General features: G+C 40.4%; 1 long non-coding RNA gene across 6 annotated transcripts in view; it reads left to right on the top strand.

Moving 5' to 3' along the window:
* The first annotated feature begins 915 nt into the window (after positions 1 to 915).
* The window catches only part of LOC109967025 (uncharacterized), a 35,895-nt gene continuing 12,746 nt past the window's right edge, over positions 916 to 24,064 (top strand). The window contains exons 1-6 of one of the 6 annotated variants that reach the window (XR_002275862.1): positions 916 to 1,151; positions 3,134 to 3,260; positions 5,434 to 5,592; positions 15,461 to 15,570; positions 17,204 to 17,264; positions 17,525 to 17,738. This is a non-coding gene — a long non-coding RNA (uncharacterized LOC109967025). Of the gene's footprint in view, positions 1,152 to 2,203; positions 2,475 to 3,133; positions 3,261 to 5,433; positions 5,593 to 15,460; positions 15,571 to 17,203; positions 17,265 to 17,524; positions 17,739 to 24,064 lie in introns of those variants that run through there. The other 5 variants (XR_002275863.1, XR_002275864.1, XR_002275860.1 and 2 more) reach the window with 5 other exon arrangements.

Raw genomic sequence — 24,064 nt, 5'->3', positions numbered from 1 at the left:
CCAAAATCAATTAATTTCACCTTGAAGGGCTGATCCTGGTGATTCACAAGCATGATGTTGTCCACTTTCACATCTGTATGTATAATGCCACGACCTTTCAGGGCATTAAATGCTATTAGCATTTGCTGGGTGATCGGGCGGATTTCATTAAGCGTCAGAGGCTTCCAGCTTCTGGCTTTCATCAGATCCCATAGACTCTTGTCTAGCATTTCAAAGGCCAGACAATAGCAGTTTTCACAATCAAAGGAATCTTTGAATTTCACCAAGTTGTTTTTGTCCGGGTTGAGAGCGCTGAGTACTTGCAGCATCTCCACTTCCTGATGAATGTCAGCATTGCTGAGATGGCTTTTGTGGATTTTGATGGCTACAGTCTCATTATTTAGGAGGTTCAAACACTTGGCAACTTTGCCAAAACTTCCTTCTCCGATGAAATCCTGTATAACATATTGTCCAGACTTGCAGAAGAATGTTGCACCCTTTTTTAGCTCCAGTAAAGACATTTTTGTAGTTAAATGTTTCCAGATATACTAGTAAATTGATTTAAGTTCACCCAACTTAAGAGTAACTGGTATAGAACTGGCAATACCAGTAAGATGTTTTAAATTCACCCAACCTGTAGTGCAAGTAGTTCAGTAGTGAGAACTGTTTACACTACTGTACTAAAGTGTGTGAGGATCATGATGTCAAAGACATCAAAGCCAACATTCTAATGTTTTTTGTTTAAATTCTTGGCTTTGTTGCCATGATGATTTCATACTGACAACGCTTCAGCACACAAATGTATCATTTAGAAGTATTGAAATATTTGGATAGTTAAAAATTTATTATACTAGCTCCAAATGCGATGAGGAAATACTGTCCTGTGCTATATATTCTGAATGATTATCTGAGCCGCCGCCAGAGGGAGGACTCTCCCAAAGCAAAACAGGAAGTTGAAGCGGGTATACATTTTATTTTCGCCGAGGAAGAAGTCTAACAAAAAACAATCACATATCGCAAACCCCTCCTTTTTGCGTTTTTATTTTTTTATTTTTAGCGCAAATTTCTCCATTATCGCACAGTTTTGACTAGAAGGACATCATGCCCGTCATTTGTGCGGCAATAGGGTGCAACAATAAGTTTGTCAAAGGGTCGGAAATAAGATTTTACAGGTACGTTTTCATCGGTTTAGCTGAAGCCTCGAAGGTTTTCATGCTAACTTTGAACCACATGGACTGTAAAAGGAAAAAGTGTCCTTATGTAACATTAGGCAACTTATTATAATGATAAAGTTAGTCCTTGTAGCAAATTTTTATTACGGCTCATTAAACTACAATGCGAGATTATACAGTTACATCGGATGGCATATTTCCTGGTATTGGTGTGTATTTTACCCAACCTTAACAGGTACCCTAGCTTCGTTTGGGGATATATCCAATTTCACAACACAATGTGCACTGAGCAAATATAGATAGGGATTTTAGACGGGGTTTAAAGATTTAATAGGGGAGGAAAGTCTTTGTGAGTAGCTGTGATGTGCAAATGAAACAATGAACCAGTTTTGAACCACTTCATCAACTATATTGAAAATGGGTTCATTCATTCAAAGCTTCGTTTCAGTGACATCTAGTGGTGAAATAGGAGACAGCAAAACAATGTCTTAATAATGTGATGAGTGTAACTAGGGCTTGTGTGAATGATGTAAAGACTGATTGATTAGTCGGTCTGTTGATTCTATAAACGTGCGTAGTGTAGTAGTTGGGGGAAGGTGCGCTTGTGGAAACAGGATGTGCTAAGATGGTAGGGTGCGCTTGTGTAACTACGGCAGGGTGTGATTATGCACGTTGGATGGAGATGTAAAGATTTTTATTGATGTAGCAGTTCAAGTTTGGAGTTTGGAGCTTGTATCGGAGCATCGGTGTCAGTCGGCCATCACTAGTGAGTAGCAGGCTTTCCCATAGTTTAGTTCCAGTCAGATAAAGTGTATCAAGTGACAATGGGGGAAAATACTTATTGCACATAAGTTATTGCAAAGATGGCAGAATTTACTAACAAAGATCTTAGAGGCAAGAAGGAGGTGACACAATAAATCAGCAACAAAACTGCACTTGTACATTCAGCTCTTTAACTTGTTTTTGATGGTAATGTCTTGATAAAAATATACAGCATCTTACTACTGTAAAAAAAATTTAATTAAATAAAAAAAGACATTTGTTATGAAGGTGCGCTTGTGGAAACAGGATGTGATAAGATGGTAGGGTGTGATTATGTACGTTGGATGGAGATGCAAAGATTTTTATTGAGAAACTAAGCAGTATCGACAGGTTTGAGCCAGTCACGTGATTCATTCAGGAGACTGAGGCAGTTCCTGTTTCCGACGTTATCGATCACGTGTCTTTTTCCACACCAACGCAAGCTTGGAAGCAGCAGTTCAAGGAAAATGCCGCTTCGATTTTGAATCTTGAATTGGAGCATCTGTGTCTCGCTATTTTGTTGTAAGAAGTCCTGATTCACATTTATAGCTGTTGCATTAATAAGAAACAGAAGCGCATGTTAAATCCGAGTATTGCTAACCAGCTAGCGTGCTAACATGACTAAGTTGCTGTTAACGTACTGTAGTTGTGAATAGAAACTGTTACTAGTAGCCACGCATGTCACTGCAGTCGCATAAACGGATTAAGTTCTTTTAAGGTTGAGTTTTTCCCTAGTGAGTATGGTAACTGAGAGCTGCCACGTGTTGTGCACATGCTAACGTTAACCCGCGTAGCCCCGTAGAAAATTGCATAAAGCCATGATGGTCCATGATGTGTAACTTTGCATGTCCTTAAGTTCTGCAACTGAAGTGAGTGTGGTGACATGGATTCAGTAATACACAATTTAAAATACTTTGGCTATCCAAGACCTAGTCCTAGTACATATTTTATAACTTAAGGGTTTTTAGAAAACCAGTGGGGTCGTGACAGTGATGAGTTGCACTAATTGTCGGGTTGCTGATTGCAGTGGCACAGCTGACCTGTCCTGACAGCCTGTGGTGACACCTAATGTGCACAGGGGCCATCTGAGTCACTCACCCCACCTGACATGAATACAGAGGATTTTCTCTTGTCATTTCATTGCCTACAATTCTGTTTTGGTTGTGCTCTCCCTTTTCCAGCCTAAAGATGAGGACGTGGTTGGGCAGGATATTTGAGCCATCCTGAAATGTCAAAAGTACCCTGCCATTAAAAAGATTTCATTCCTAATGGGTGGAACAAGGTCTACGGACTCGAACCTGAGAGCTGGTGAGCATGAATAGGCCAGTTCAACTTTTGCTTTTATTCAGGGCAAATTTTTCCCCTTCCTGATTTGCCCTCTTTTGCAGATTGCCTTATTTATAAAGTTGGAACTCAAAGCTTTAAACTCGTACCACTGGTCTGAATTTTAAAGACTTTCCTACTGATTGATGCTTGGATAGATTCTTGTTTTTATAAAACAAAATTTGGCTCTTTATTATAAAAAAAAACTGGTGACTATCCTGAACCATTGTATTTATTTTGTGTGATCACAGCAGCTGTGGCCTCGTGATAGAATTTGACATGAATATGTACGATGTAATTTTGTCCTCAACTGTGAGAGGAGTAGGCGGATTCAGCCAGGGGGAACTACTGCCCTTAAACAAAGGAGAACATGGCCAAAGCCTCACCTTTCCAAGTCTAGTCCAACAGTTATTCACTTACTTGAGCTCAACAAACCATATATTGAGAGCATTGGGTACAATATTTCAGGCATTCGAGTCATTCAAGTAAAGCTGCTCACTGCACATGTACATTAAAAGGTAAGGCCTCTGCTCTGGGCTCCACAGAATACAAGCATTAAAGTTCTAAAATGCAAAAAATTACATGACAAATGTAGAAAATTGGTTGAACCAAGTGGAGTAACAGTCAAATGGTAGACAGGAGTACATTTATAAGTGTATATAGTAGATTGTTGCATAATGTGGCTAAATTATGAGAAAGTATTAGAAGACAAAGCAGCCTACAGGAAGTGGCTGGTCTGGTGTCATGGTGCCCTCAACACGGACAAGACAAAGGAGATAGTGGGCATGAGGAAGGAGAGGAGATCTCATCAGCCGGTCAGATCAGAGGTCGATCAAGATTCATAGATAGGTTTCTTATAAAAGAGAAAAGATCAGAAAAAAATGTAGCCAATAAATTGACACAGCTGGTTAAGAAGACCCAACAGTGGTTGTACTTCCTGAGGAGGCTGAGGAAGTTTGGCATGTCGCCTAGGATCCTCAGCAACTTCTACAGCTGCATCGTTGAGAGCATCTTGGCCAGCTGCATCACCGTCTAGTATGGCAGCACTACTGCTATGGACTGCAAGCACCTGCAGAGAGTGGTAAAGACTGCGGAGAAGATCACCAGGACTCCACTGCCCTCTTTGCAGAACATCTACCACTGCAGAGTCCCCAGGAAAGCGGCCTCCATCCTCATTGACCACACCCACCCCCAGCACGAACTGTTCACACCTCTACCCTCTGGCCAGAGGCACAGGAGTGCGAAATGCAGGACTTCTAGACTGAAAAACTCTTTCTTTCCAACTGCAATCAGACTCCTAAACAGTTGACAGGAGTATACAATCAGGACTTCATGTAATACCATATGTACAGTTTACATTTCAAGTTTGCACATGCATAATTGCACACCCAGTGCCCCCTATTGCACATACAGCTCTGATATATTCTCTCTTTATTATATTCTTTATATTTTTTTGATTACATTTGTTTCCACTTGTTGTTTTTAAGTGCCTTTAGATTTTTGTGTACTATTTGTCTACCTTATATTTCACCTTGTATTGTTCGGCATTTACTGTGGACAGTAAAGTAAGAATTTTATTGTACAGGGAAACACATTTCCTCACTGTGCACATGGCAATAAACACTTTGAGTCTTGAGTCTTTTGAGTTTAGACAAACCTCAGTTCTTTTTCTCATTTTCTGCATAGATTCATAAGGATGAAACAAAGCACATGAAATGATATAGTAAACAAAGCAAAATGTTACAAGTTTAGATTCTTTCGGTTTTTTTGTGCAATTCGACCATGAAGGTCCGATTCACTTAACTTCCTTTTAATTTGATAAATGGCAAACAATGGAACTTGTAATGTAGAAATCACCAGCTGTTTTATGGTTTCCTTGATGAATACTATTCTGATTATTCTCTTTTGAATGTTATCTTACACAGGTTTCATTTAGTCAACATGGAAGATGGCATTTTTAACCCTGAATAGAACTGAATAAATGAGGGGGAAAGTGCAGATTCACTACTGATCTGTACTTGTTTTGGCTAAAGAAAATGTTTGAGTTTAAATAACTGTACAACCTAGTCTTTAAGTAATGTAAAATGTCTCTGTTTCCACTAAGTCTTGTCAGTATGTTGCTCTGAAGAAAGACTCATCTGTCTTGTCTCTACTTCAGTGGGCAGATGGATGAAGCATCGGACCAGAACAGCATGTCAAAAGTGGACAACGTGAACAGCACTGCAGCAGCACGTCATCCACAGCAGGAACAGTGATGAGCACTGTGTACCCTTGGGAGGCATTTTGAATCTCGAGCTGCATTGTGAGCTTATTACTGGTGAGCGACACTGAAGTCTAGTTTTGCTACATCTGTCTGCAAATAAGATTTGTCTTTATGGTCCTCATAAAAACACAGTCCAAAAATGTATTGTAGAAAATATGTAAAAACACTGATATATGTTTCTGACAGTACTTGTCATAGGATCCATATGTTCAGTGATCATTTGAGTCAACGCAGCATGTGTATATCTCAGTAATTGCTTTTACAGAGGCGGTTTTGCAGAAGTAATGGGAGTTGGTGGACGGTGTCTGTGGATTCCTCTGAGGGGATTACAGTTTTATGCCTCGGTGCCGGTGATAACAGTGACTCAAGGCATTATGTTTTTGGCTTGTCTGTTCGTCCGGCCCGTTCTCATGAACGCAGTATCTCGGGAATGCCTTGAGGGGAATTCTTTAAATTTAGCACAAATGTCCACTTGAGTTCAAGGAGGAACTGGTTAGCTTTTGTTGGTCAAGATCAGTGACCTCACATTTATCCCATTCACATGAATTTGACTAGTTGTCCTTAAAGCACAAAGCAGTTATTCAAGTTTCTGATTGTCTTGCGTCCTCAGAGGTCACAGCTCATTGTAAATATTCTCATGTTGTCATTTTTTTAAATAAACTCAGCCAGTAGTAGATCTAAAGCTTGACAGTCAGTACAACGCAATATTGCAGATGCAGTTACGGAAACTGGGATGTGCTCTTTGTGTGCATTAGGTCAAAATTGCACCTGAGGGGTACTGGCAGTGTGTCTGCCATGGGTGACTGGCATTTGATCAACACCAAGAACAATATGCAGTATGATTTTTTAACCACCAGGTGGCAATTGAACATCAGTGTTCCTCCAGCCTGTAGACAGGCATGTGGCTTGGTATTTTCAATCACAGGTGTGTAATAAACCAATCTATTTCACTGGATTTATTCTGTTACAGAAACAGGAGTGCCTGAAGGCTCCACACAAACACACAAGCTGCTTGGAGGAAACCTTTTAGAGTAAAGCTACAACTCTGCCCAAAACCTCTGTCTGGCAGGCACAAAAATCTTTTGGAATGAATATCAATAAAGAGTACTCAACACAAATATTGTTTTTTTTTTTTTTCATGAACAGTGTATTAAACACTTGGATCAGAGCATTCTTACCTAGACTGAAGTACTGCTCTAGCATAGGTTACACACATTTTAAGCCAAGAATCTCCTTTAGTACTTAGGATGCTTGGACTTTCAGTGGATGCAAAAGTGTGCAGATAGGTATGATCTAATGCACCCACACAGGTGCTTCTGAAAAATATTGGTTTGATCTTAATCTGTAACATGATACTGCAGCTGTTATAACACTTTGAATCAGTTCATACTTCAACAGCATAAAATGCAACTTTAGAAAAATCAAAAACAGCATCAGTATTCTATGCAGTTAAATTATCACTTAAGAATAAAAATGATCATGTTTCTAACTGTACCTAGAGATAAATTGAGGACATAATGGTGCACGTACCTTCTCTATGGCAGTGCCACACGCCTGTTCAGGAGGCATATAACTCAGTTATAAGTTGCTTGTGTGACAGTCGGCTGAACTCGAGATGTATTTCCCAGCTGATCCGCAGTTAATTCAAGGTTTAGTTTATATACCTTTTGTAGGCAGTCACTACTGATGTTGAACTATACTGAATGGAGACCGTTTAAAAGCTTAAGCTCTGATTTTATTGTGTGGATACATGAATCCATCCCTTTGACCTCTGTGGTCTGAGTGCTCTGTGAGAGCACACCTGTTGATCTGTATGCACATTCTCTCCCCCAAATTGGGGATGAAAGATGTCATTGTGGTGTTAAAAATTTAAATGCCTGCAGTATAGATGTAATTTTTAATCTTCTTAACTGCAGGGAACTTTGATTAATTATATTGCAACTTTACCACATTTTGCGACGATGGTTTTGTACTAAAGTGAAAGTCTGGACTGAAGGGCATTCAGTGACTCCAGTTGATGTAGGGCAAGAAACAAATCAATTGTTCATCTTGTTAATTGTGACTTGACATTAAATTTCTTTTCAGCACAGTGCCTCAAAGGTTACGTTGTCTTGTTTATGGCAGACCACTGTCATTAATTTTAGAGATCACGGAGCACCGCAGGAGTCATTTGTAGTACTTGATTACCATCCAGTGTCAGTCTTTTTTTTTCTTTTCCTTTTTTATTTTTATTTTATTTCTTTCCTCCTTTTCGGGTAACCCAGGCCCGTCAATATCAGGCAAGCTGTCAGATTCTGTTACAGAGCTTTGCTCCTCTTGGGCACTTGGACTGTAGCTTGACATCACTGCTATACCAACCAGAGAGCAGCAGGCTGAACACTGTTCATAGGAGGAGGAGGAGGCTATGTTGGTGGTGAGATGTTTTGTTAAAAGTTTTTTTTTTTCTTCTTTTCTCAGTGTTCTTGTACAGAGTGAAATTTGGGCTGTGATGCATAGTCTGTTTGCTGAGGTGTTATCTTTCAGTCCTGTGTTCCTCCTGGCTGTCAGCCGATGTCTCTTCCCGCCTCCTGCTCTTTACTCCTCTTCCTTTCTGCTGCTGTTGTGACAGCTGCTCTCATTCACTTCACTGTGTGTTTGATTCGATGGCAGGACCAAACTGATTAGCTTCAGTTTTCATCTTTTTCAGATCTGCTATGGTTCAGGATGAGACTCTGGGATGCTTTGCAAAATAAGTGGACTGCAGTCATTAAAAATTGTAGTACAGACTGCAACAAATACTAGTATTGAATTTTAAAGAAATGATTGATTTTCTTTAGTATCGAGGTCAGAATACTGTCTATTATTTTCTTGTCCATTTAATGTTAATTTACCTGTGTTGTTTGAGTGAGTCTGAAAGAAACTTGTATAAAGCAGAAAAAGAGCAACAAAGCATGCAAAGTGACAAGTGCTTTTTTTAGACGTAAAAATGTTGACAGTTTTCTCTGTTGCCTAAGTGATGAAGCAGCTACTTTGTTCAGCATTAGTAAGAGGGAATTATTTACCATGTTGGAGGGGTGTCTTTTCACGAGGTCAGGTGAAGAATGGAAAGAGGAAGAACAAGGAAACAAAAAGGGGATAGCTTGTCATGTTGAATATGGAATCTGGATATGCAACATAACTAGTAACTTCAGCCAGCAGGTACGTATGGTGTGGTTACCCGCTAACATGTAGTGGAAGAAAAGTATAAAGTCAAATTTGGGGTACCGTTTGTCCTCTTTAAAGTATAGTGCCTGAATAAATGCTATCTCCTGATTTACTGGAGATGAAAATGTTGGATCAAGAAATGAGTTTTTCAAACAGCTTGTTGCAGCAATTTTCTAATTCTGAACCAATTACACCTGACATTTGTGGCTGTGATGGACTGTGGGACTATGGGTTTCAGAGGTGGGGGATGCAGTACAGTAATTCAAACATCTAGTTTTATGTGTACGTTTTCATGGTAATACAGTGTTTATTTCCACTGAGGTTGTGCCGGTTTTTTTTCCCCCCAGCGTTTTAAAACCAAATTTATTATACAATATTTGGCTCTGTAATGGACATTCCTCATGGTGAATGTAAAACCTTTCTTCATCTAAAGGCCATAAAATAACCAATTCCAGCTTGTGTTTATGGGGATTCTTGTACTTGCTACATAGTGAGGACCAGAACCAGTTTTTAACCAACAGAGTAAGGACATTTCTGCAAAGTGAGGGCATTTTAGCCAGTCATCACAACTTCAGAGGGCTTTTTGAGAGTTGAGACTCAGTTTTAGGGTTTGGGTTGGTTAGGGTAGATGTTCTGATGGTTTAAGTGAGGGGCTATGGAATGAATGCATTATGCCAGTGTTTTCACAAATATAGAAAGACAAGTATATGTTAACGTTATGCACCAGGTTTATGCACACCAGACAGATAATGATGAATAACAGTGGCTGGATTTTTAATTTAGAAATGTATTTCAGCATGCTGTGACCACTAGAAATAGACTTTTTACCAGGAACTGGTAACTGCCAAGCTTGCTAGCAGTGTACATTAAAAAAACACAGTACCATGGATTAAATATTGCAACTGACTTGACTTCAGAACACACCACAGGGCTTTTGCATTGTAACTTTTAATGTACCATGTGTGAAATTTCATAAACCTACAATTGCATTAATGTAAAAGGTAGCTTCCTCCTTGTTATCCTAAATGTTAAATGTTTTTTAATATATTGGTCAACAGCACAAAATCACATGTAAAAGTAGGTTGAACTTGTCCTTCAGTCATATTTCTGCCATTGAAAAATGAGCTGAATTCCATGTTTGCAGTTTTGTCCATATCGCCACGGAATCTGTCAGCTGTGTAGCTATGTAGATGTTCACACTTGAGCTTTTTTCTTATATTATTTATATTGGCTGGAGGTGGAGCTATCTCGCTTAATGTTTTCATTAAATATCACCTTTGAATGAGATTTACCAAATAGGAAAAAAAAAAATCCATACTGTACTTGCTTTCACACCAGCCTACAGAGGAGGATTCTTTCTGCTGTCTGTCATCTCATTTCCCTCTCCTGACTGACAGGAGGGCAGAGAGCACTCATGGTAAAAGCCAGCTCACTGTTCTACTCATAGTTCCTGTTAATGAAGAGCTTTGCAGAAGCAGAGTAATAAGTCCTAGCTGGTTCTAGGCCACAGACCTTTGAACATGTTAAGTGTTTCAGACTTGACTTGTTAGGCATAACCTTTATTGCCAAATATTGTCAAAAATACAACGAATATGATTCCAGCCCAAGGGCCCCTGATGTGCACAATAGAAAAACAGAATAAAACCAAAAAAAGTTAAAAAGACAGATATACACACGCCCTTATATATACAAGTTAAAAGAGCTACTGTGGCTAATGTACATCTGTACAGTTTTGCACAGTGATGTATACAGTGTCCTACATACCCTTAAACATAGGCTAACTGTTCCTGAGAGTGATGACTCGGGGGAAGAAACTGTCCTTGTCTGGTTGTTTTGGCGTACAGTGACCTGTAGCACCGTCCAGAGGGGAGGAGATCAAAATGTTTGTGTCCACGGTGTGAGGGACTTCTCTGCCCTCCTTTTGACTTGTGAGGTGTAAAGGTTCTCCATGGAGGGCAGGATGGCACTGATGATTCTTTCTGCAGACTTAACTGTCTGCTGGAATCTGTTCCAGTCCTGTTTGGTTGCTGAGCCAAACCAGACAGTGATGGATGAGCAGAGAACAGACTTCTCTGTAAAACTGCATCAGCAGCTTCTGGGGTAGGATGAACTTCCTGAGCTGAGGCAGGAAGTACATCCTCTGCTGTGCCTTTTTAATGATGCCACTGATGTTGGTTGTCCACTTCAAGTCCCGAGAGATTGTGGAGCCCAGGAACTTGGAGGACTCCATGAATGAAACAGTGCTGCTGAGTATAGTGAGCTCCTCCTAAAATCCACTATCACTTCTACTGTTTTCAGCGTATTCAGTTCCACGTTACGACCACACCACAGGGCCAGCTGTTCAACCTCCCATCTGTAAGCCAACTCGTCGCCGTCTTGGATGAGGTTGATGACTGATCTGCATTTTTACACAGACTTGCTGGTTAGCATGTGTTTGTCTCAATTTGCCCCAGTCACATTGAATTCACATCAAATCATAGCTTTGCACTGACTTCATAGGCAACCACACCTCTAAAAGTGACTTTGCATTATGCTTGAACAAGCACTCATGAGAACTGTGACCATATCAGTTTTTCAAGATACTCTGTGGGTATCTTGAAGAAGTTGCTACAGTTCTGTGGGTTTAGTCTGCCTGTATCATCATCTCCTTGTAATCCCAGGCTGCCTCCCAGGTGGTGAGATCTGGGTTTATGACAGATTGAAATGGCTGATGACTTTAAATACTCTAAATCCCAGTCTCAGCTGTTATTGCTACAGAGAAGTCAGTCAGAAACATAAATCAGAACTGCAAAACTTGCTGTTGCAGTTTTGCAGTGTCTGAAATCATCGGGCAGTGATCCCAAATCTAAACGTATTTAAACGGCAGAATGTTTTATCGGGTTACTACAAAGTCTAAACTTTTGCTTCAGTACGTTATTATTGGCACATACAAAGATAAGTAGTATTTGATCTTAGTTATCAGATGTTTCTAATCATAATGCTCGTTATGATTTTGAAACTTTTCCATTTATGATTTTAATGTAAAGCTTTTCATTTTTGATTTTTTTTTTTTTTTTTTTTTTATCAAACAACCAAATATTTTTAACCCAGTAGCTCATCTTTAGCACCACTGACACAACCAGGAAGTGGAAAACCGGTAATCTGGAGACAGTTTATAATAATCAGGAACAGCTGATATTCTGCCCGCCTAATAAAAGCTGCATAGTCGTATGTAGCTTCATGCCACTCTGTTCACAAAACACTAGGGGGCACAGCGATAAAGAGCATGTGCTTATTTCACCTTAGGTAAATTCAACTAAAATAGGCTGGTTCAATAGCCTCAATTATGGTTTAAAGATGTTCAGTTTTTCAAATAAAGCTTATGTCTTTTGGCAAAGCATGTTTGCAGCACCTTTCTGCTCTGAAGTCGTGTCATGCTAGTTGCATGTGTACAGTCACCATACATCATTACTTCTGTGTTCTGTGTGGACAGGTGATGGAGCATTCAGGTGGTACAATATTACAGGTTTGCTGTCTGAATAATATAGTTTTCTACAGTTTAAAACTGTAATTATCTGTTTAAGGCTCATAACTGTCATTATCACTCCTTCGCAGCCAGACTTGTTTAATGTGATGATGTGATGATGATGATAATGTCTACTTTTGTATGAAATTTCTGGGTCTGTGCCTCCCCACCCACCAGTCTGCCCACTTGACCTACAACTAAAAGGTTTCTCTGGGCATGAGTAGAATATTTAGAGATCTTATGGCTTGTAGCTGCAAACCAGTGCCTCAATAGACAAGATGAAGGGATGCAGGAGTTTGGAGGATCTGGGGGATTTGAGCATTTTTAGGAAATGTACAGAAGTAGTGGGTTAACGTGTAACTCAAGGGGCATGCGAGTGCATTGCATACCTGGAATATACACTGTATTGCCAAAAGTATTCACTCACCCATACAAATCATTGAATTCAGGTGTTCCATCTACTTCCATGGTTATAGGTGTATATAATCAAGCACCTAGGCATGCAGAGCACTTCTACAAACATTTGTGAAAGAATAGGTCGCTAGCATGGTACCGTGATAGGATGCCACCTGTCCAATAAGTCCAGTTGTGAAATTTCCTTGCTACTAAACATTCCACAGTCAACCGTTAGTGGTATTATAACAAAGTGGAAGCAATTGGGAACGACGACTCAGCCACATAAAATCACAGAGTGGGGTCAGTGGATGCTGAGATGCATTGTGCACAGAGGTTGCCAACCTTCTGTAGAGTCAGTAGCAGACCTCGTGGGGTCAGTGGGGCCTTCAGATTAGCTCAAGAACAGTGTGTAGAGAGCTTCATGGAATGGGGTTCCATGGTCGAGCAGCTGCATCCAAGCCTTACATCACCAAGTGCAATGCAAAGCGTCAGATGCAGTGGTGTAAAGCCAACATCATATTAAACCCTATGGATTAAAAATCGGTTGTTACTCAAGTTCATTTGCATGTGAAGGCAGGCGAGCGAATACTTTTGGCAGTATAGTATATGAAGGTGGTAGTTTGTTCAGGGACCTGTGACATTTGGATATTTCCACTAAATACACAGGCGATGAATAGTTTAAGTGGCATAATATTGCACAATTTTCCCAGTGGAGTCCCTGAGCAGTTTAGGGCTTGTTGGTATGGAGCATTCCCAGAGTTTGAGGGTAATTTAGCGGATCTGTTAAATCAGAGCATTACCAGCAAATAAACTGATCCAGTGGGTAGCTGAGCAGGACTGGGAAATTGGAGTGTTCCCAGCGAATACAAAAAGCCAGGCCAGCTTTGCCTGTTTACAAAGCTTAAAGCTTAAATAATGATTGACATAAAACAAGTGATGGTGATCAGCAACACTGGCAAGCTCTAACTGATAATTACACTGTGCAAACTGCCAACAGAGTTCACATTTAACTTGTTTCTACAGCTGATGAAGTTGCAGTGAAAGGTGACCCTTGCTCACACAAACTTTAGAATGGTAGGATTTTTCACTGTGTTTTGGGGAAAGGATGGCTTTAAGCCCGACTTTGAGGCCATGTGACTCAGTGACATGATACTGTTGTGCAGTGTGGTGGGTGGCTGACCTGTGCTAAGATACAGCACCAGTCAGATAAGTAAGACGCACTCTGTGGTCAGTTCAGTGTGTCCAGAGTAGTACTGCATGCATTACAGATGTCGCTGGGAGCAGAAGAAGAAAGCAGCTAAATCACTCAGCATTGTCAATGGAGACTTACAGTAGATGCTGAATAGATGTGAGCTTCAGTCAGATGGAGGTTGACATTAACCTTCCCTGCTGTCTCCTCTGTCCTTAGAGGTCCCTCCATGATGGATGACCTCTCACTCGCACACACATTACACTATAAACAGATTAGGAGGCCAGTAATGGAAACTCAGGAACTTGGTCCCATAATCTGCTTGATACCTTCTGCTCTGATCAATCTTGGGGTGCCTCGGAGGGAGTTGTGAAATGTCATTGGCTGTGGTTTGAGAGGTGAGGTTAGAGGTATTCAGCTTCAGATTTCGGATTCATTTGTCTAACTTGTTGGGTGCATATTCATATTGTGCGCTGGCTTGGGCTGTTGAGAGGAGCCATTAGTTATTATCTGCGAAAGGTGTTGCATATATGATTGATTTGGTGCTGCAGCAGAGATTGTGCTGGTGCATTATACCATCATTACAGCTTCAGGCATGACCCAAATTTCCTCTGCCCCTCTTGACCTGCCCTCCTACTCCTCCTCCTCCTACTGCTGCATCTGAATCCAGGTGGAGCGACAGTATGGTGTGACCGCAGCTTATTATCAGCCTCAGCTGCTCTGTGAGACCAGGTTAGAGGGAGAGAAGAAAAATAGGGAAATTGAGACAAACAAGCAGATTTACATAACACAGCACAGCATTATATCAAATGCAGTGTTTCTACCAACATCACAGTTAAATGGAATACTTTTAAAATAACTAGTGACAAATCATACAGGAAGGTTTCAATTGGCACATCATTCAGAGGGATATTACTAGGATTTTTTTTCAAAATGACTGCTGCCAGTCAAGATTCTGTACTGTGACTGTTGTGCTTATACCTTCAGTGCAGTGCATTGCACACGTTGGTCACCTCTATGTCAGTTCTCAGCTATAATGTATTGGAAGGATATTACTCACAAATGGGTGACAAAAACAAACGGTAGGTGTTTTAAGATGTTGATCCACCACAGTGCTCCTTGTCATAGAGTCTATGGAACTCTACTTATCCCATCATTTGGTGCTTTAATGGTGGGTTGTGGAGAGCACTGTCTCCCGTAAGTGTTCAACTGGTTTGAGATCTGGTGACTGTGCAGACCATAGCATGTGACTCACATGGTGTGAGTCACACATCAAGGGACATCTGTGTGGAAGTGTCTGCATTTGTCAGCCCATCCCCATCTCAGATGATCCCATTTATGAGTTTTCAAGGTTATTTTGAAGGGAAAGTCATGTTATTGTCAGGAATTCTCTGACCATTACAGACCACCTCTTGTTCTCCTCATCCCCAGTCACTGCTCTGGTCACACCTCTGTTCTGACACATGCCAGGATACCAGGCAAGGACACACTGTGTCATATTGTCAAGTCTCTATGCTGCCTAATGTTGGACTGCAATCCTGTTGTGATGCTTATCTGACATCCCAACAGGGTATGTGGGTCTATTTCTTTCTCTGACTCACTGCTCTGCATTCTGTCCTTAACCATTTTTTTGTCCTTACTGTTTCAAGGCGAGTCCTGTCACAAATGGCAGCAGCGGGAGCCCTGAACTCATTCTGGTCGCCATCTCACAACCCTTTCATGCCAGACTGGTGACCTGGGAAACATCCAGCCGGGTACGGTAAGTCAAACATGGTAGAGAAACTCTGGTCAAGACAAGACCTGAGGAAAAACTTTGCTCTACTTGAGGTGTAGGTTAATTGTTATAGGTTGGCAAGTTGTACAGATTTCGCTTTAAAATTCTGTCCCTTATTTTTGGTGGTAAGCACTTGTTTTTGTGATGGTATTGCACTGTACTTCCAGGACCTCCAGATAACATTAGTGTTATCTGTCACCTGACAGTGTTGTACCGGACTACATTATATAGAGGCATGTCTATATTTTTGTCCTCCCCATCTACATACATGAGAGGGTCAGAATATTAGGAACACCTCTGAATATAATGTAGTCCGGTACAACACCACCTTTAACTATGACCACAATAATAAACATATAATTAAATGTATACATTTATGACAATTTCACCAAAAACAAACATTTTGAGCTTCATAAACACAGATGTGTTCAAAAACAGTCAACACGGAAGTGTTGCATTGAATTGCATACAATTGGACAGATGTACCTAAAGTGGCCGGTGATTGTATTATTTGTAACCTAGGGAATGTGTTAGTAAACAGTGACGTATTGACATATCCAGCAAATATGGAATAATGTTGGTATCCATTTAGAGTTTCTGAATATCTGGTGAATATAAGTCTGTGGGCTGTAAAATCAACATGAGCTAAAAGATGGTGAAACTGCAGAGCAGCCATCTGATATTTGGTACAACGCAGCTTCAACTCTTTGGACTTGGGCCTAAAACATGGCACACAGAGTAAATGATGAGAATCTCAGCCAGATATCATACATGACCAGACATGGTGATTGAGGGGAGAAATTTTTATTTGGGCTACTCTTTGGTACATTATTGCAGAGCCTTTAAACCTGATCAGCTAATAGTGAACCTATGTTTAGGAAAAGTCATGGACTGGGAAAATCAAAATAGATTGGTTGCATTATAAATCAGAAACCGGTCTTTGTGACACCATTAGTCTCAGTGCATTAGTTTATCAGGTTAAATAACTACTCAGCCAAAATGCAATCAAATGCAATACATATTTATATTTTTCAGTGTAACTGAAGGACATGAGTAGACAGCCCTGCTGTTTTTGATGGTGTAAGGTAGCAGGAACTTGCAGGGTATGAGCCTCAGTGTGAATTTACTCCCAGATGGGATATTAATATTCCCCATGTGTGTGAGCATGAAATGGATGTTTTACAAAAGATTTCATTTTAGATTCAATCTCTTGGTTCAGCTGCTTTCCTTCATGAAGTTTGCAGGTGCAGCAAGTGAGTGATTCAAAAGCAGTCATGTCAAATTGATGATGTATATGGTTTCTCTTCTTAAATCTTATTTAAAGTCCTGTGGGGACCCTCCAGCCCTCTCTCTGTTCTTCAGCTCACCACATTCAAATTAATAATCACTTCATAGTGAGCATTATCTTTCTGATTCACCTGCGTTTCTAATATGACACCTTCACGGGGCCGCTCTGCTTCACATAAAGCACAGTAGGAAAGTGCACATCACTTTTTTTTTAACAAAAGCAGTGGTTTGAGGACAGAAGTCGAATCAAATTCAAGTATTGTATCTGCTTTTCTGAAGGTATCAGTGGTGAGGCTCTTTGTTTTTTGTTTTTTTTTCTCCACACATGCAGAAATCTCCTTAGACAGCAGAGGAAAAGATGGAGCAAGTACTGTGTTTAGACAAAGGAAAAGGTTTGGAGGAATTTTCTCTGAAAACATCTATTGTGAGAGTCTAAGAAGGGTCATTACAGCTCTAGGTGGATATATTGTTACTTCTGCTGACCATATAGTGGGGCTGATAAGTTACAGAATGGCATAGTATAAAGTCTGCAACTCCATTGTTCAGCTTAGAGATGGGGTGGGGGGCGTTCCTTCACCCTTGGTTGGGAATACAGAGCAGCCTTTTGGGGGTGGGGGGGTGTGTACACCAGGTAACTTTTTAATGTCCACAGAAAGAGGGAGAGCGAGATCCTTCCCCTGGCCATGTAGCTGCAACATTAAAGTGAATGATGACTTTAAGCAGTATATTTGATCCCATCTGTGCTGAGCTTGGCAGCGTGATGTGCTCGGATGCTGCTACCCTGACTGTCAATGAGAAGCTCCAGCTTGAGATGCCAGGCCCTCAAAGACTTGAAGTGCACTGAGAGAGAGAGAGAGAGAGATAAGGTAGAGATATACAGCAAGAAGAGATGTTTACAGTGTACTCGGATGTAATGTAGAGAATTGTATGTCTTCTCTCAGATTGAAGATTCAATAATTTGTTGCCACTTCATATAAACAAGCATTTACAACCGTAAGACATAAATGGCATGGCATTACATAATTCAGATATAAGGCCAGTTAATGTTTTATCATTAGAGGAAGGGCCTCCCCTCTGTTTTGCCATTGACAAAGTTAAGTACACTACAGCCAAAATATTGACCTCCCCATATGGGCACCCATATGTAATTGTTGAGCTGAAGCTGTTTCTCACTAAGTGGAAAAGGCTGTTTCTTTGTGAGGCTGATTTGTGCACAAGTGTGTGTTAAAATAGACAGGGGCTGTTGCCACAAAGTTGGAACCATTCAGTTATCTAAAATATCACACAGCCCCACTGTCTGTCTCTCCAGAAAGCCAGAATTTTATCACATCGCCTCCCTGGATCAGCACATATTGGTTATTAACAAACTACAGGAAACTTTAATTGCAAATTCACACTCCCACAGTCTGGTTTCAGACCGATATGTTCAAGCAGTTTGACTCGACCGGATGATGAAAGTGAATATCTGGCCACAGCATTTATTTTTATTAGTTAGAAAAATATAAATAGACAGCAAGCAGTGAGCAAATAAGCAGTGGAGTTTACCCCTAGGGATTGTTGGTCAGACAAGATTTGTAAAATAGGTAAAGACTGTAAAACATTGTCGCTTTGTAGATACTAAAATCCCACCTTTTACATTTCCCACACATTTTAGCTGATATGTGGATCCCTTTTTATAAAGTGAGTGAATGTTAAAGGAAATATTAACCCTGGCTTCCACTTTGCTGCTCAGTGAAAAGAGATAGATGAATGTCACTTCCCCTTTGTACATCTCTGGTTAAATTTGCCAGTCCAGCTTTACAGTGAAATAAATTATGAAAGAAAGTGAACCCTCTGTTTCATAATCTATAAAAGTAGGCTGACTGGAAAGTTGTAATTGTGAGTTTTAGATGCTTAGAGGCATAAATTTACATACCCGGCCTTTTAGTGTTACCATGTGCATAAAATAGTTTGTCAGCCTTTTGCAGTTCTTGACTTTGTGAGAGGTGTAAGAATCCGTTTTGTTTTACTTTTGTTAATAAATTGCAGTCAGACAGTACAGAACCTGATGTCTCTGTAATTGTCAACACACACAGTGCTGCATGAAAGAGCAACACTTGCGTTAACACAATTAACTGTACAAAAGAAATGAACTGTGGGAGTTCAGCGCTGTTTGCATTGTCTTTTCTTTCTTGCCCGTTCAATTAATACATGCAGAAGAGACTCTGCTGTGAAATAGCAAATTGCCCTGATTTTCCCTCACAGGTGTGCAGTGAACTGGAATAATCCACTGACAGCAGGTTCATTAACAGTAATGAAATAATTGCTCTGGTAGAAATTTGTGCATAAATGTTTTGAGTGGAAAGCTATGAATGCAGAAACTTAATACTTGAAGACTTGGTGTCTAGCTGAATGAAACTGTAAAGAAAGTAGTGAACTTTCACTATTGTCAGCACTGACTTTATTTTAAGAAGAAGAAATGTTCCTGGCTTAAACAGCTGACACTAACACCACTTGTGTGCTGTATTTATGTAATGTGGTCATCTTTGAGCACCTGCGGTTGTAGTGTGAAGACATGAAACGCATACATCCGCTGAGGCCACTAACTGGACACGTCATCAGTGATGTTCTTGGGATCAGTGGGCGTTTTGGGCGTTTCAGTGCCATACTACCTCCCCAGGAAACCCAGCAGGGGTTGATCGGGCCCCTACTTGTATCCAGTTGGCACAAAACTACTTCCATGCCACTAGTGATCTCTTTCTGAGCCACAGCCAACATGAAGCTTTCTCTGTCACATTGGTGACATTGCTGATAGCTCTTTGTTTTCCCTTCACCCTTGATACCCAGGACACTGAATACTCCAGCCAGGGAGTGGGCTACAAAACCACTTGTACCTGACTTTGACAGGGAGACACCTGGCATTCCACACTGCTTGTCTGCACAGGCTGAGGAGATCCTCATACTTGGAGAACTTCTGTACAAAAGGTCTCTCCATGGCACAGTCAGCTCAATTAGGACGACTTGGTATTTGGTCTTTATGACCAGATCGGATTGTAAAGTGGCACGTGCAGCGTGTTTTCAGGAACTGTTGTTTGTCCAGGTCCGCAGCCAGTCTCCAGTCCCCAGCTGAAAAAGGGCTGCAGCCAGTTTCCAGTCCCCAGCTGAAGAAAGTGCTATGGCCTGTGACCAAAACTTCCTTAGCTAAACTTGATGCTAGTGGGTGTGTCCACTGCCTTCTTTTCATAACTTGGAGATATATCTCCACCTCATCTTGTCTCTAACTATACTCACTGCATGGAAGTTGATCATAGTTCCCACATGGGTCTGATGGCTTCTGGCTGTATTTGCCTCAAAATAGTAGACACGGGCCTTTGACTGCCTGTGGTGACCTCTGCAGTGGTACACAGCCAGGTCCACTTGTGTCAGGCTGATGCATTTAAATTGACTCGATTAACCACAGCTAGTGTAAGAACATTCAGCAAATGCTATTGTTGATAACAAAATCAGGCTTAACATATAATATAATATTGTGCATGCACTGAATGAAAAGCATTCAGGAAGTGTGCATAACAATAATAAACACACATTCAAGAAAACTGCACACTGACCACAAAGTAAAGCCATTTTTCCACTTCTGGGTGGTAGAGATTAATTGCAGGTTTGCAGGTGAAAAGCATTATCACCCGCAGGCTGTTCCCTACCTTGTAGCTGCATAATGACTGCTCTGGCAAACGTCCAGCCACACAAGACTGTGAAACGTGACTCGCCTAACACTTGTTCTCAGCCTTAGTTTGTCTTTGGGTTTCTTTCTCAGACAGTGGTTCTGCTTCTCTGCCTTTGTCATCTCAACCATTATATCATCCTCTCTGTCTGTCTGGTTTTTGTCAGATATTGTCTTCACGTAGACCTGTCTGGCTCGGTCTCTTCTGTGGTATGTGGAGCCTCTGCTGGGTCTCTGTTACACTGTATAAGGACTCTGCTGAAACAAAATTCTTGTATGGAAAAAAGTAGTTTCTCCCAAGTTCTGCTTGTTTAAGCTGTACTCACTAGAATCTATGTAACTCTTGAATAATGTATGCTCATGAAGTGGAGTCATACAGCTCAGGGACATTTTTTATTCAAATTAAAGCATTTTCAGCTTTAGCAGATGCATCTTCCCTTTAGTTTGGACTTCAAGTCTGCATCTTATTGGCTTTTTTTTAATCAATGGTGTGCCTCTAAAATGTTTTTATTCACTTTCAACCACAACTTGTAACTGCGACATCCACATATACTGTATATTCTGAAACATTTTTATAATTGTCATCATTTCTATGAGCTCTTTGGCCCTTAAAACCACAAAAAGTGCGTGCCTCTTCCTGTTAATGCTCCAACAATCTGTCCAGCTTCAGAGCAACACATGAAGTTTGTCTACATTGGAGGAGTGCACAGTTGGCTGTTGGTGCATGTGAACGTCTGCATGGCTGACATTGCCCATGTGTTTCTGGCTTTGTTCACAGGATTCAGTCTGACTTGTTTCTAAAATGTAACTGAGAAGCGGCTGCATAGGCTGGCATGCTAGCAACTTTCTGAGGCTAATGCTCGTGGACAAAAAAGCAAGCAGAAAAAGAGAAATTATAAAATGGATTAAACAGGAGGTCAGATTTAGTTTTTGATCCTTAGCAGTTGTGGTGACGTTCTTTTTTTTATTTTACAGATTAAGATTCTTCATTGGTCTTTTTTGTCATCTCCTAAAGGAGATATTTGCACATAATAAAAATCCTGAAATAATTTCACATGGGGCATTTTCATTCCAAGTTAAACATGGACTTGCCTTACCCTATTTTCTTGTCTTCTTTCCCACCCTGATGAAGTCTGAAGGCCAAAAACTGAATAAATGTATGTGACAAATAAAAGTTGGATGCACTGGAGAAGAGTTGATGTTGATGGTTTAAGTTGCCATAACTTACCCCCAACTGACCTTTCACATAAGGGAGTCCTATGATGCTTCATTTTGTTATGACAGATTCCAACACAGTGCACATAATGTAATCTGTAGACTGTAGTAGATTTGGGCAAAATATGTGAATAAATTGATGATGGTGGTGGTTGTAAGAGTATTCATTGAACATTTTAGCACATTTTGCAGTGAAATTGGGTCACTGGATCCAAGCAGCTGCCATCCCCTGCAAAGATACAAGCTACAAACACAGAGAACTATAAGAGGTGTGTTTGATAGTCACAAGTCTATATTTTTGTGGAAGTATTCCTTTAGGTTTCCCTCCCTCTTTCCTTGCTAAGACACCAGTAGGGGAGTTTCAGGATTGAAAAAGGGGGCTAACCATGGCCCCAAAACCTGCTTGGGCCAGCCCCAGCTTGTTTCTTGATATTGAATTGACCTGTCACAGGGTAACCTTAGATGATCCTTTGGAAGTCGGTTCTAGTCCTCTCTGATAATTATGCCAGCTGACAGCTGTGACACTTGTGAGAGTTACCTCAGAATACTTTCCGGTGCTGAGATTTCTGAGCAGCTGAATCCTCCTTTCACCAGGATCTTAGAAGGACAGCGTCACATACATCTGTAAAGACAGGTCATGGCTGTGATCCGTTGCTCAATTTCTCCATCATCATCCTCTGTTGACCAAATTTAGTTAGATTTTTTATTTTTCCAAATCACTGGTCTAGGTACAGCATTTCACCACAGTCGGAGCTGAACTGATTCTACTCAAGTGATATAAATTACATGTTTCTTTTTTAGCCAGTGGGGAAGTACAACAAGAAAACAAGCTGTAACCACACTTCTGTGTTAACACCGTAGGTGCTAACAGTCACTCATTTACACATCAACAGATACAGAGCAATGCTGGCATTCATTTGGAGTCATATGTCTGATCACATAGCGTGAATGTCTAATTTTCAATCTTAGTTTTTTTTCACCTTTGGTTAAATATCTGACTTCTTAGCTGCTAAGTTTTCCACTTTCTTTACCACCTAGTCACTAAATGTGTCTGCTGTTGTGCACAGATTCTGAAGGGAACTGTATACGAAATAAATCAATTTAAATTACATGTAGTTATTTTATCCATTGTTATGAATTCTAGGGTTAAGAAAGCTAATTAGAAATGTTTGGATTCTTATTCCACTGTCATATTAAACTGTTTTCTTTTTACCAGTGCAGCTCATCTTTTTTTTTAAAGAACTAGTCCAATTTTATTAGATTTTATCTGTTCTCCAGTGTTGACAAGATTCATTTTAAAATCTTAGTTTGTATGAGCTCATCAAGTTGGAGGAATATTTTTTTACTTTTGTTCAGAGAAACAGGACCTTGCATGACACTAAATACTTATTTAAATGAACTTTAAATGTGAATTTTTTTTTTTTTTTTTAGCTTTAGGGTCTTTATAAAACCCTTTCCAGTAGTCAGAATGGCATATTCTTAATTAATGAATACTTAATAATGGACCACATGAACCTTGCAGCTTCAGCTGTTAATTAAAATCTACATTTTACTTGCCCCATAGAGGCCCTGGAAAGTTAATTAATTAGCATGGTAATACAGTTAAAGCAGTTAGTTTTGTTTACCTTGATCGCCTCCAAGAGAATAAAGACATGGTAATACATTCGTAGTAAAAGGCTTACAGTGTCTCGTCTATTATTTCTTCCATGTCTACTAATGACAAAACCTGTGAAGGATTTTCACGTGTTTTTGTTGTCGTGTGTGCCACCTCTCACGCTGCAACAGTTGAGTGCAATTCATTTCTCATACTCCCCTTGTCTAACCTCTACCCATCGACTGACGGAGAAACCATGCGTTTACTTTATGGTGGACATGATTACCTCTTGCTTCCCTGCCATACAGTCGCTCTAAGGTTGAATTAATGTCAGTGTGGTAGTACGTTGATCCTTTCAGCAGCTTGGACTGACTGGAGAAAGCTGACTGTCGTAAGTGGTCAGATAATGGCAGTGTTTAAGAAATGGCATCACGCATTTAATATAATAACAGACACCTATAGTATTATGATCAAAAATGGCTTTTTAGCACCTGCCTAGTAAGGATTTTGTACATTTTGTTCACTGTGACTTTTGGCTCCATATAAACAATATATTCTAAGGTAAGCACAGTGAGCTGTAGCTTTAACGTGTGATCTTGTGTTGAAAAAAAGTGTAACGGTGTCCAACTCTGAGAATCTTTGAGAATACAGTGAGGTGCACCCCAGTGTGAGATTCAAAACAA

This window comes from Monopterus albus, unplaced genomic scaffold, assembly GCF_001952655.1.
Source record: "Monopterus albus unplaced genomic scaffold, M_albus_1.0 scaffold123.1, whole genome shotgun sequence".
In the NCBI taxonomy this organism is placed as follows: domain Eukaryota; kingdom Metazoa; phylum Chordata; class Actinopteri; order Synbranchiformes; family Synbranchidae; genus Monopterus; species Monopterus albus.
The sequence above is the reverse complement of the archived record's forward strand: the minus strand, read 5'-3'. Positions and strand labels throughout refer to the sequence as shown.